The sequence below is a fragment of the Eleutherodactylus coqui genome, chromosome 7, assembly GCF_035609145.1.
Source record: "Eleutherodactylus coqui strain aEleCoq1 chromosome 7, aEleCoq1.hap1, whole genome shotgun sequence".
Lineage (NCBI taxonomy): Eukaryota > Metazoa > Chordata > Amphibia > Anura > Eleutherodactylidae > Eleutherodactylus > Eleutherodactylus coqui.
Window position 1 is genome coordinate 222,134,389 of NC_089843.1, and position 13,032 is coordinate 222,147,420.

The window sequence follows — 13,032 nt, forward strand, 5'->3', positions numbered from 1 at the left end:
TTGTTACATTTGGCATTATTGTATCTTGATGCCACCGGAAACTCGGGGTTGGACAGGGCAGGGATGCAGGAACGCTCCTGTCACACCCCTAGCTCCCCGGTGGCTGGATTCGTCCAGGTCCCTGAAGGTCCTTTACCACAGTCTGCATACAGTTCCCCTTGCAGCTTCCCTGGTATTGGCCTTCTGCCTGTGCTCTCTCACTGCTAGAGTGAGAGTCTGCACTGAGTTCGCCTAAACGTCCGAGCACTTTTCTTCCCGGTGCTGGTGAAGGCCACCCCCTCAACTGTTCAGTGCTAAAGGGGTGTGTGGACAGCACATCGGGGATGGGACACTTTTAGCTGCGGCCTCTGGGGATAGGCGCACATCGCTAAACACCGCGGAGTCAGGGGTGTTGGCACACCCGACTGCCGCAACAGCAGGGAACGGGACATTTAGAGGTGCGTGGTCTGGGGCCTGCCTACAGGCAAACATCGGAGTACAGAGGCCACAGCATACTTACACCTCTGCCCTCCGGGGACAACGGGGTGAAGTTCCGCTCTCCGGACTCCCATTAGGCACATCACTGCTGACAGAGCAGTGAGCCAGCGGCACAGGAGACTCACAGCGGTGTGAAGATCTTCACTCCGGACTCCTATTACAGAGGGACTGTATGCATACACAGCTAAAAGACCTTCAAGGACCTGGACGAATGCAGCCAATAGGGAGCTAAGGGTGTGACAGGGGCATTCCTACATCCCTGCCATGGCAAACCCCGAGCTTCCTGGTGGCGTCAAGATACAATAATACCATTACAGTCCTGGGTATAATAGATGATGGGAGAGCTCTCTGTACTGACCCCTGATATATCTATACATAGTTATTAGAGCACCCTCTTGTTACAGTCCAGGGTATAATAGATGATGGGAAAGATCTCTGTACTGACCCCTGATATATCTACTGTAGGCAGTTAAAGGGTGAAGTTGTGGATGGAGTGTATCTCCCTCCCAGGCTCTTAGTCTGGACAGGGTGGCGGTCCAGTCTAGAACCTCACCCTAGCACTGAGGAAGCTCAGCTGAAGGCACTAACCCTGTTACTGGAGCATAAAAGACTGCAGCTCCAGGGTGTCAGTGTCTAACAGCTTGAGGTGGGATTACCACTTGCCTGGTGGACCTGAGCACCCTGCATGGTGCAGATTTGGATGGAGTGTGTCATATGGACCTTTTGTGTGGCTGTACAGCCTGACAGCCCGAGGAGAGGCATACAGCCTGACAGCCCGAGGAGAGGCATATAACCTGAGCACCCTGCGTGGTGCAGAAATTGCACGTCTTATGTGGACTTTGTGTTGCTTTCGTTGGAGTGTGCCGTGCCAAATAAAACTGAATTGAGTTTTACCCACAACTTGGAGTCCAGTGTGTCGCTGCCGCCACTCCCCTGGAGGACAAACTATCACATTTGGTGTTTCGGATGCAGGCAGCAATCCCGGCTGCTGAGGGCAGCGGCGCGGCACCTGGTAAAGTGTTCTGCATGACGCCTGCGGTTGCAATGCGAGCGCCGACCCCAGCTATGGAGGAGCTGGTTGCGCTTGTGCAACGGCTGACGGATGTCCTCCAAAAGCATCCGGCCTGGAGGAAAGATTGAGCTCTGACTACGGCCGGGCCCAGAGAGACCGTGAAAAAAATTTTGCCGAAAGATGAGCCTATGGAGTGTGACGGTGCTTGGCACCGGTCTTTGTTCGCGGGTCCTGGCTGTGGTGCCTCACAGCACCTAGAGACTGAGCCTCAACTGTATCGCATGAGGATAAACCACCTCTGTGGAGGCTCTACTGGACTCGGGTAGCCTGGTTACCTTGGTTTATGCTAGCCTGATCGCAGAAGGCTTCATACCGGGTAAGCGCATAAGTGTGGTGTGTATACACGGTGATACCAGGGTGTATCCTATGGTGCAGTGTGACTTTGAGACCCCTGTTGGAACTGTAACCTACGATGTAGGTGTTGTCAAGGACTTAATGCACAGCGTAATATTGGGACATGATTTCCCTGTATTCTGGGACTTGTGGTTGAAGGTGATAATCCCTTCGAAAGAGACTGACGCAAACCCAGCTGACCTTACACCTCTGCAGGATAGCAGGGGAAATGTGAACAATGGCCCTGAGGATGTAACTTTTCCTTTACAGGTCTTGGCTAGAGATGATGCGGAAGAGGAAGCCTACCCCTCGGTTCAGGATGTGTCTGATCTGGAGGATGCGCCTGAGAACTTTAGGACAGCCCAATTAAGGGACCCCACTCTTGTTTATGCAAAAGAAAATGTTGTGGTAATAAATGCTGTCCTCTCCCGATTATAGAGGTTCCCTTTGAGAGAGTTGTAATGGATTTTGTGGGTCCCCTAGTCAAGTCAGCTAGAGGACATCAATACATTTTTGTCGTGTAAGATTATGCACTCGGTACCCTGAGGCAATCCCTTTAAGAAGCCCTACTGCCAAAAACATTGCATGAGAATTGTCCCTTATGTTCTCCAGAATAGGTCTTCCCAAGGAAATCCTCACGGACCAAGGGACCCGTTCATGTCCAAAGTAACGAAAGAATTTTGTCACCTCTTTAAAATTGATCACATACGAACCTCGGTATACCACCCTCAGACGGATGGGTTGGTAGAGAGGTTCAATAAGACCCTGAAGCAAATGCTAAAGCGGGTAGTAGAGAAAGATGGTCGGCACTGGGGCTGTCTGTTACGTTATCTCATGGACTCCATACGGGAAGTACCACAGGGTTCCACAGGCTTCTCGCCATTTGAGTTGCTATATAGTCGGCACCCCAGAGGGTTGTTGGATATAGCCAGAGAAACCTAGGAGCGTCATAGAGCATGTGGCTCAGATGCAGGATCGCATTAATACTGTAATTCCCATTGTCAGGAAACACTTGCAGAGGGCACAGGAGGCCCAAAGCAGAGTGTACAATTTTTCTGCCAGGGACAAAAGGTTTCAATAATGACTTATGAAAAACCCTATAAACCCTCCATGTAGCTGGCAAATCAAGTTCATAAGCAAGTGGATTTACTACCTGCGTGATGACAAAGGGACCCACGTAACGCGGCGCCAGTTTCAAAGACAGAACCTTCAATTTGAGATTTCTAGAAGACAAATATAGGTATATCTGTCCCATCCTGAAAGGTTCGGATACTGACAGACTCCTCCCACTACGCAACTGCATATGAGCCCCCGTTGCTTCCAGGTTCTTCTGTACTTCTTTCCATACCCCCTACAGCGCATCAGTGGCGACATCAGCTGCAAGACAGGCCGACGGAGTAGAAATAGCTGTAAGGAAGCGAGGATGCTGACCATATACGCAAAGGAATGGAGACACCCCAGTGGAAGAACAAGTACGGTTGTTTAGTGCAAACTCTGCCAACGGCAGGAATTCTGCCCACTGATGAGCCTTTTCACTAGCAAACAACCGTAAATATTGCACTAAATCCTGGTTCTTCTGCTCAGTCTGACCATTAGTTTGCGGGTGGAATGCTGACGAGAAGGAAAGTGACGCTCTCAGGTTTCTACAGAAGGCTCGTCAAAATTGCGCAACAAACTGAACTCTGCAATCGGATACGATGTTCTCGAGAACCCCATGTGAACGAATGATTTCTATTACAAAAATCTTGGAAAATTCTACTGCAGAAGGTAGCTTCTTTAACGCCACGAAATGTGCCATCTTTGAGAAACGGTCTACAACAACTAGGATAGTGGGGAATTTCTGAGACCCAGGTAGATCGGTGATAAAATCTACCGATAAATGCGACCACGGACAAAAAGGCACCGGTAAGGGTCTCGGAGGCCCCTCCGGACGCTGACTTTTACCGCATGCACAGACAGAGCATCCCTTAACAAAGTTGCTGATCTCTCGAGACATGCCTGGCCACCAGTAGTGTCTAGTACAAAGATCCAGAATCCCCTGAACCCCCGAATAGCCTGTGAGAACAGATGAGTGAGACTCTTCAATGACTCTGAGACTCAAGGTCTCTGGCACAAACCATCTACCATCCGGAACCCCCGAGAGAGCTTCCTGCTGACAACTTTGTAGATGAGGAACGAGATCAGATTCTACAGCTGCCACCACCACCCCAGGTGCCAGGATATTCTCGGGAGCCACTGTCTCACTTTCCGGCGAACCGAAACTCCGTGAGAGGGCATATGCCTTCATGTTCTTCTTCCCTGGAATATATGTAACGACGAGGTTAAACCTGGCGAAAAACAACGCCCACCTGGCCTGACGAGCTGTGAGTCTCTCAGCATTGGCGAGATATACCAAGTTTTATGATCAGTATACACGGTAATGGGATGCCGTATCCCCTCGAGATGGTGATGCCACTCTTCTAGAGACCACTTAATCGCCAATAACTCACGATTACCTACGTCGTAGTTACGTTCTGCCGGACTGAACTTCGGTAAGAAGAACGCACATGGACTATACCCAGGTCTCCCGCTGACTTCCTGAGACAGTACAGCCCCCGCCCCCACCTCAGACGCATCTATCTCAATGAAGAACGGTTGTCGCGCGTCAGGCTGTACTAGCACCAGGGCAGCAGTAAACGCCCTTTTGAGACAACAAAGCGTCTAGGGCCTCAGGCGACCATCTTTCCAAGTCAGCACCCTTCTTGGTAAGATCAGTCAGGGGTCGAGCAGTAACAGAATAATTCTTAATGAATCTATGGTAGAAATTTGTGAAACCTAAAAACCGCTGGAGAGCTTTCAGGTTATCTAGTCTGAACCATTGGGAGATTGTTGCCCCTTTATCAGACTCCACTTGAATCTCCGTGGGTGAAATCACATAACCAAGGAAAGACACTTGTTTAGTACCGAAAATGCATTTCTCCAACTTGACAAAAGGTTGGTACTCACGCAAACGGGTCAGAACCAGCCTCAGGTGCCGCACATGTGAGTCCCAGTCTGGGGAGTACACCAGAATGCCATCGAGATATATGACCAAAAATAGCCCCAGGAAGTCGTGGAAGACCGCGTTCATAAATCCCTGGAACACAGCGGGGGCATTACAAAGTCCGAAGGGCGTGACTAGACATTCAAAATGTCCGAATGAGGTTTTGAACGCGGTCTTCCACTCATCTCCCTTTCTGATGCAAATTAAATTGTAAGCCTCCCTTAAGTCCAATTTGGAAAACCAGTGGGCCCCTACCATCTGATTCAATAAATCAGGAATCAGGGGCAAGGAGCACTGGTTCTTCACGGTAATTTTATTCAAAATTGATAATCCACACAAGGCCTCGATGGCCCATCCTTCTTTACAAAGAAGAGACCTCCCCGGAAGGGGAACTGGACGGCCTGATATGTCGTTTGGCCAGAGACTCTGAGATGTAGGACTTAGGGGCTTTGTGCTCACGCCCAGACAAATTGAAAATGGCTCCCTTAGGGATGGGACTGTCGGGGTTCAAGTCAATACCACAGTCCCACTCCCTATGGGGAGGCAAAGTCTCAGACAGTTTCTTGGAAAATACATCATGAAAATCAGACAAATACTCAGGAATAAGTATGGTATCCGCTGAACACAAGGATATAGTAGCTAAGTGACTATGACAGGACACCCTCAATGTGTCAATTCCTGAGTGGACCAATCAAATCAGGGATTGTGCAGTGCCAACCAGGGCATACCAAGCACTACATCAACAGACATCCTCTCTATTACCAAGAACGACAGATTCTCAGAATGGAGAACACCCACAGTGAACTGTAACATGGGAGTCCTCCATTGTACAACCCCTGCAGACAGAGGGGTAGAATCAATACTAGTGAAGCATATGGGAATTTTTAACGCCAAGAATTCAGTCTTTAGAGGTCTGACAAAACTTAAACTAATCAAATTGGCGGCAGCACCCGAATCAATAAAAGCCTTACCGGACCGAGTGAAATTCTGGAAGCGAATCTGACAAGGCACCAACAACTTAGGGAGTACCTGTAATCCTAGGCGATCCTCCCAAAGATCGCCTAGGATCTGAAGTTTTCCGCCGGTTCGGACTGATTTTGTAGTCGCTTCTGAGGACAGGTAGCTACACGATGTCTGGCTTTCCCACAATAGAGGCAGAGACGACGAGTCATCCGGACTTAGCTGATCCACTTCCATAGGCTCAACACCAGAAGTTAGCATCGGAGAAGGGGGAGCGGGTCTTCCAGATTCCCTAGCCTTAGGGGCCTGACGTTTCTCTTTTCCAGATCTCAGTTTCCTGTCAGCTTTGACCGCCAATTCCATCAAATCATTGAGTGTCATGGGAGTGGGATGAGAAATGAGTAGATCCTTAACGTCAGAAAGACCCAACAAGAACACATCTTTAAGGGCACTATCGTTCCAAGAGGTTTCACCTGCATACAGTCTAAATTTAGAGCAATAGTCCTCTACCCACTGCTGCCCCTGACGTAGAGACATGAGATAAGATACCGCCAACCCCTCACGGTCCGGCTCTTCAAAAATGCCTTCAAGTTCCTGAAAAAACAAATCAACTGACTGCAGGCAAGCCGAAGTAAGGACATAATCAATCCAACTTCCTGGGATTCTGAGTCGGAGAAGCGGGGCCACATCCGAAAATACAATCTACATGCCTGCTGAAAAACAAAAAACTTGCTCCTCTCCCCTGAAAATACCTCAGGAAGAGGACACTTGGGCTTGGGAATAGAAGGGGCGGTAGAAACATACAATAACTCCCGCTGCTGCTCCTGGGCCACCATACGACCGGACAGGTCTTGGATCACGACCACTAAATCCTACAACTGACTTGCGAGGGTACTCATGGCCTCCATTGGAGAGCAATTTTAAGGGCCACTTATTATGTTACAGTATACGCCTTCATACGTCAGCCCGGGTGCCCTATATCTCACCCACAACCCTGTCGCTGCCTGCTTGCCTCAACTCCTGGCTAACCCCTGGCAGGCTACTGGGCAGCGGTCCCTACTCCACACTAGGGACTGAAAGGGGACGCTGGCGTACCTGGATGGAAAGGGTAGAATATCAAAAGAAAAGGCAGATGTAATAACCAACACAAACAATACTAAGCAGAACTGAGGCAGATGAAAAAACCTGGCGGACAATAGCAAAGAATAGCAGACAAGCTGGCAGAGGCAGAAGACCAACAGAGGAAGACTAGCTAGCAGACTGAGAGAAACCAATAACTGGCAGTGATTGCAAGTCTCCGCCCAGGGGGGAGAGAGGTAGACAGACAACTGTCAACAGAACATAATAAAAGGGAGCTCGTGCACGGCAGCTGCACTCACAGTTGTGCGCGCGCACGGTGCCACGCGCCACTAGCACCACGCCACCCACGCCGGCCAGGCACCCGCGCCCCCAGCAGCCAGATAGAGTTCCTGCAAAGAAACAGAGACAAGCTCTCCGACCTGCCAGGTCCTGCACACGTCATAAAACATGACATCATAACTGAGCCCGGGATGAAGGTAAACTTAAAATCGTATAGGATTACAGAAGCCCGTACGGAAGCAGTTTCTGCCGAGGTTAAGCGCATGCTGGAACTAGGGGTGATAGAGGAATCAAAAAGCGAGTGGTCAAGCCCCATTGTGTTAGTTCCCAAACCGGACGGTACTTGGAGGTTTTGTAATGATTTCAGGAAATTAAACGAAATCTCCAAATTTGATCCATATCCCATGCTCAGGGTTGATGAATTAATTGAGAGATTGGGTAATGCCAGATATATCACCACGCTTGACCTTACCAAAGGGTACTGGCAAATACCTCTGACTGACAAGGCCAAAAAGAAACCGGTCTTCTCAACCCCAGAGGGCTTGCTCCAGTACAAAGACATGCCGTTTGGGTTACATGGCGCGCCTGCTACCTTTCAAAGGTTAATGGATCGGATTTTGAGGCCTCACTGTAACTATTCTGCCGCATACCTAGACAATGTGGTAGTCTTTAGTACCGATTGGGAGAGTCACCTTGGGAAGGTACAGGCAGTCATGGATGCCATAAAAGGGGCAGGGTTAAGCTTAAACCCTGCGAAATGTGCAGTAGCCCTGGAGGAAACCAAGTACCTTGGCTATGTTATTGGCCATGGCGTCATTAATCCCCAGGTCAGCAAGGTAGAGGCCATACAGGCATGGCCTAGACCTTTAACAAAAAAACAGGTCAGAGCTTTTTTAGGACTGACTGAGTACTACCGTGGATTTGTGCCTAACTTTGCCTCCATTGCAGCACCACTTACGGACTTGACGAAAGGGGGCAAGTCGGTAATGGTGGCGTGGACAGCCGAGGCCGAGCAGGCCTTTCAAAATTTAAAGTCTGCTCTTTGCCAACAGCCGGTGTTGGTAACGGCCAACTTCACAAAAGAGTTTATTGTGCAGACAGATGCTTCTAATGTAGTTTTGGGTGCAGTGTTGTCCCAGTCCATAAATGGGGAAGAACACCCGGAAACTGTCTCCTGCGGAGAAGACTTATGCTATTGTTGAACGGGAATGTTTAGCAGTAAAATGGGCACTAGAAATGTTAAGGTATTATCTCTTGGGGAGGGAGTTCAAGTTGGTGTCAGACCATGCCCCTTGACCTGGATAAAGCAAAATAAGGAAAAGAATGCGAGGGTGATGAGGTGGTTTCTTTTTACTTCCGAACTTCAAGTTCACCCTTGAATATAGACCAGGCAAGTCACAAAGTAATGCTGATGCCCTGTCTAGGGTGCATTGTCTGATAACCAAGAAGACTCAGCCCTACGATTTGGAGAAGAGGGAGGGGGGGGGGGTATGTAGGCAGTTAAAGGGTGAAGTTGTGGATGGAGTGTATCTCCCTCCCAGGCTCTTAGTCTGGACAGGGTGGCAATCCAGTCCACAACTTCACCCTAGCTCTGAGGAAGCTCAGCTGAAGGCACTGACCCCGTTAGTGGAGCATAAAAGACTGCAGCTCCAGAGAGTCAGTGTCTAACAGGTTGAGGTGGGATTAGCACTTGCCTGATGGACCTGAGCACCCTGCGTGGTGCAGATTTGGATGGATTGTACAGCCTGAGGAGAGGCATATAACCTGAGCACCCTGCGTGGTGCAGAAATTGCACGTCTTATGTGGACTTTGTGTTGCTTTGTTGGAGTGTACCGTGCCAAATAAAACGGAAGTGAGTTTTACCCAACTTGGAGTCCAGTATGTCACTGCCGCCCCTCCCCTAGAAAACAAGCTATCACACTATACATAGTTATTAGAGCACCCCCTTGTTACATTCCTTGGTATAGTAAATGATGGGAGAGATCTCTGTAGTGACCCCTGATATATCTATATATAGTTATCAGAGCGCCCCCTTGCTACAGTCTTGGATATAACAGATGATGGGAGAGATCTCTGTACTGATCCCTGATATATCTACACATAGTTATCACAGCGCCCCCTTGTTACAGTCCAGGGTATAAATAGATGATGGGAGAGATCTCTGTACTTTCCCCTGATATACATAGTTATTAGAGCACCCTCTGTTACAGTCCTGGGTATAGTAGATGATGGGAGAGATCTCTGTACTGACCCCTGATATATTATACATAGTTATTAGAGCGCCCCCTTGTTACAGTCGTAGATATAATAGATGATGGGAGAGATCTTTGTACTGATCCCTGATATATCTATACATAGTTATTAGAGCGCCCCTTGTTACAGTCCTGTGTATAATAGATGATGGTAGAGATCTCTGTACTGTCCACTAATATATCTATACATAGTTATTAGAGTACCCCCTTGTTACAGTCCAGGATATAATAGATGATGGGAGAGATCTCTGTACTGACCCCTGATATATTATGCCTAGTTATTAGAGCGCCCCCTTGTTACAGTCCTGGGTATAATAGATGATGGAAGAGATCTCTGTACTGACCCCTGACATATTATACATAGTTATTAGAGCGCCCCCTTGTTACACTCCTGGGTCTAATAGATGATGGGAGAGATCTCTGTTCTAACTCCCCTGATATATCTATACATAGCTATTAGAGTGACCTCATTTTTAAATCTAGACCCCTTAGTCTATTCATCTAGGTGTGTACTGCATATTCTGACCCCACAATTTTTTGCAAAAATTATTATAAAGCATGTGAAATATATATATATTTTTATTCAAATCTCTTACTTTCATGACCGATTTCTTTTTTTCCAAGCAGGGAAAACTAGGGAGATGCATCTCAAATTGTATTCCATTAATTCTTCTATGTTCAGCAATACCCCTATTGTAGCCCAATCTGTTTACTAAACACATGGCTAGGGCTGTAAGGCAGGGAACAGCCACTGGCTTACAGGCCCCATTGTTCACTTGGGTAGAACCAAAAATAGACTCCCTAAAAATAATCCCCCCCCCCCTAAATCTTAGATAAAATAATGTAAGCTGTGTGGCATGTCTGAAAACGGGTAATTATGGAGGCTGGTTGGGATGGGCACATGAGGCAATAAAACCAGGTATCCCTTCTTCTCTCATGTTTTTCTTCAGGGGGCATTTCTTGACCCCAGTGGCGGGATGGGGTGTAAAAAGTGTTGCTTTGTAAGCTTGCCGAGTTGCGGCGGTCTCACACTGAAGGCGCTCAACAAGCTGCTTCTGGAACTGCAGGAAGGCGAGCGTTCCCGGGGCTTCTTGTAAATTACGTATAACAGGTAGCGGTCTGAATAACGCCGGGCTCACACGGCCGTATGTGGGATCCGCTTGCGGAGGCCTGCAGTAGATCCCAGCTGTGGCGCTGCATACGGATGCGTAATCTACTGAGCATAACTGCGTACTCACACAGGCGGTCATGCGCAGTACAACTTCTTTATTTAGATTTTCTGCGCAGTCATTTAGCGATGCCATGGGTACCCGCAGCCCGTACATAACTGTGTATGGACTGTTGGTATATCCGCAACCATACAGCACAGTAGGCTGGATGTCAGGTATATTTGCGGTAAAATAGAACATGCTGCGTTCTGTGAGTGGGTTAGATAATGCTTTCAAGCCAACGTGAGCGGAATTGTGTAATGCAGTGTTCCCCAACTCCAGTCCCCAGGGACGGCCAACAGGTCATGTTGTCAGGATCTCCTCGGTGTTGCACAGGTGATGTCATTATTGTCGGGGCCTCAGACATTGCCACAGGGGTTCTTAGCATGGGATATCCTCAAAACATGACCTGTTGGTGGTCCCTGAGGACTGGAGTTGGGGACCCCGGGTGTAATCTAACCTATTTGATTAATCCACGTATTACTGCGGGTCAAACACATGCGGAATGTGCAACTCCTATCTGGTTATGTGAGCCTAAGGTACATCACTACCTTATTATACCATTGACTAATGGTGACCATGTGACTGGTGACCGCTCAGCGGGTCCTCCCGCCACTGCTCCAGGCTCTTTGGTGGCCAAAAGCAAGGAAATGTTACAGGCGCTGCCCGGCTTCTTCACCGTCGTCCGGCATTTAGCAGTCAGGCACATGTTCAGAAGCCGTGGTGGATGATCACGTGGGGGTTTAAATGCTGAGGCCTCCACTAAGAAGTCTCATCTCCACACTCCGCAGCCACCTTTGGTAGCTAGGAGCAAGATTTTAAATTTCCCAGGCCCTATCCGGGTTCTGCGCTTGTGTACACCGTTTTGCAGATTGGCTCATGTGCAGAAGCCAGGGAAAGGTCACCGGATAAAGATCCTGTCAGCGCCATCACCCGAGGCCTTAGGTGATCCAGGGACCATATACCGCTGCCCCTCCCCCCTCGGTAGCTATGAGCTGGGAGATTACATTTTCCAGGCAATCTTAGGCTTCTGTGCATGTGTGCGCCCTTTTGACAACAGACACGTGCAGAAGCCGGGGTAAGGTCCATGGTTAACGATCTAATTCGGGGACAAATCTGGGGACCTCAGGTCAGCAATTTCATCCCCCCTCACAGATCTGATCCATAAGGAGATATAAAAACTAACTTTTTTTTTAACTTTTACATGATCACCGTGAACGGGGACTGCGATGTCCCTTGAAATCCCGAGGCTCTGCGCTACCTTGGATAGCTGGGAGATTTCAAGTTTCCCAGATTCCCACGGCTTCTGCGCATGCGTCTAATATCTTGCAGAGGATACGCATGCACAGAAGCCCACGGAGCGCCCTTGATCACTGCAGGACATCGCGAAGGCCAGTTGCTCCATCTGCATTCAGTGATCAGATCCGTGAGGGAAGATAAAACTATCTTTTGTAAACCAGTCATGCATTCGCCGTTACCCATTGGATAGCAGGGAGCCGTCACACTCAGACCCGCGGGGCTTTAGTCCTACAGCCCTGTAGATTAAATCCCTGGCACCCAGGCTGTGAAAACATGGATGGGAGGTCACCAAGGGGTGGAGTTGGCCTGGTACTCCTACCACCTTTTTAGTCGCTGTTCTAATGGAATATTGAAAACAAAGTTTAAAAATAAACAATGGATGAAACAAACCTGAAGCAATAAATACAAACGCAAAGATTTGTACAAATGTTTAATATTTACATATAGAAAAGAAAGCGTGCAGAATGCACAACATTCACGGGAACAGAAAACAGACCGCGAGGCTTCCTTCAGACGGTCCTTGCTCTGGCGCCATTTGGAGTGGGGAAAAAAGCCCAAAGAAGTTGCACATGGCTGGTGAGATGATGCTCGCAGTTGTTAACACTGGCATTTTGGGGCTTTTATACCAGGCCCCGACTCTTCCAACAGGGGGGGTGGGATCTAGCTTTAGGAGGTGTGGCTACATACAGACCATCAACATTCACCATAATGTAGGCCAGAAACCTACCTACCTGCTTCAGTCTGGAGTTAGAGCCTGCTGCCATCACTGGATAAAAGGAATAGGTCACCATGTTCTGCACCCCTCTGAGAGCACTATAAGGTGGCGCTGGTCACACTGATTACATTATATGTCTGCTGTGTGGATCTGTGCAGGAGTTTTGGAGAAACTTGCATTTTACTAGTAGCAACTAGACAGAACTAGTCCTGCAAATTCATGAGCTGCAGCCACACCCACCCTCCAGCCAATGATTGGCAGATGATTATGTACAGTAATAGACAGCAGCCAATCCCTGGCTGGAGGGTGGGGTTGGGTGTAGGGAGCCCGCAGCT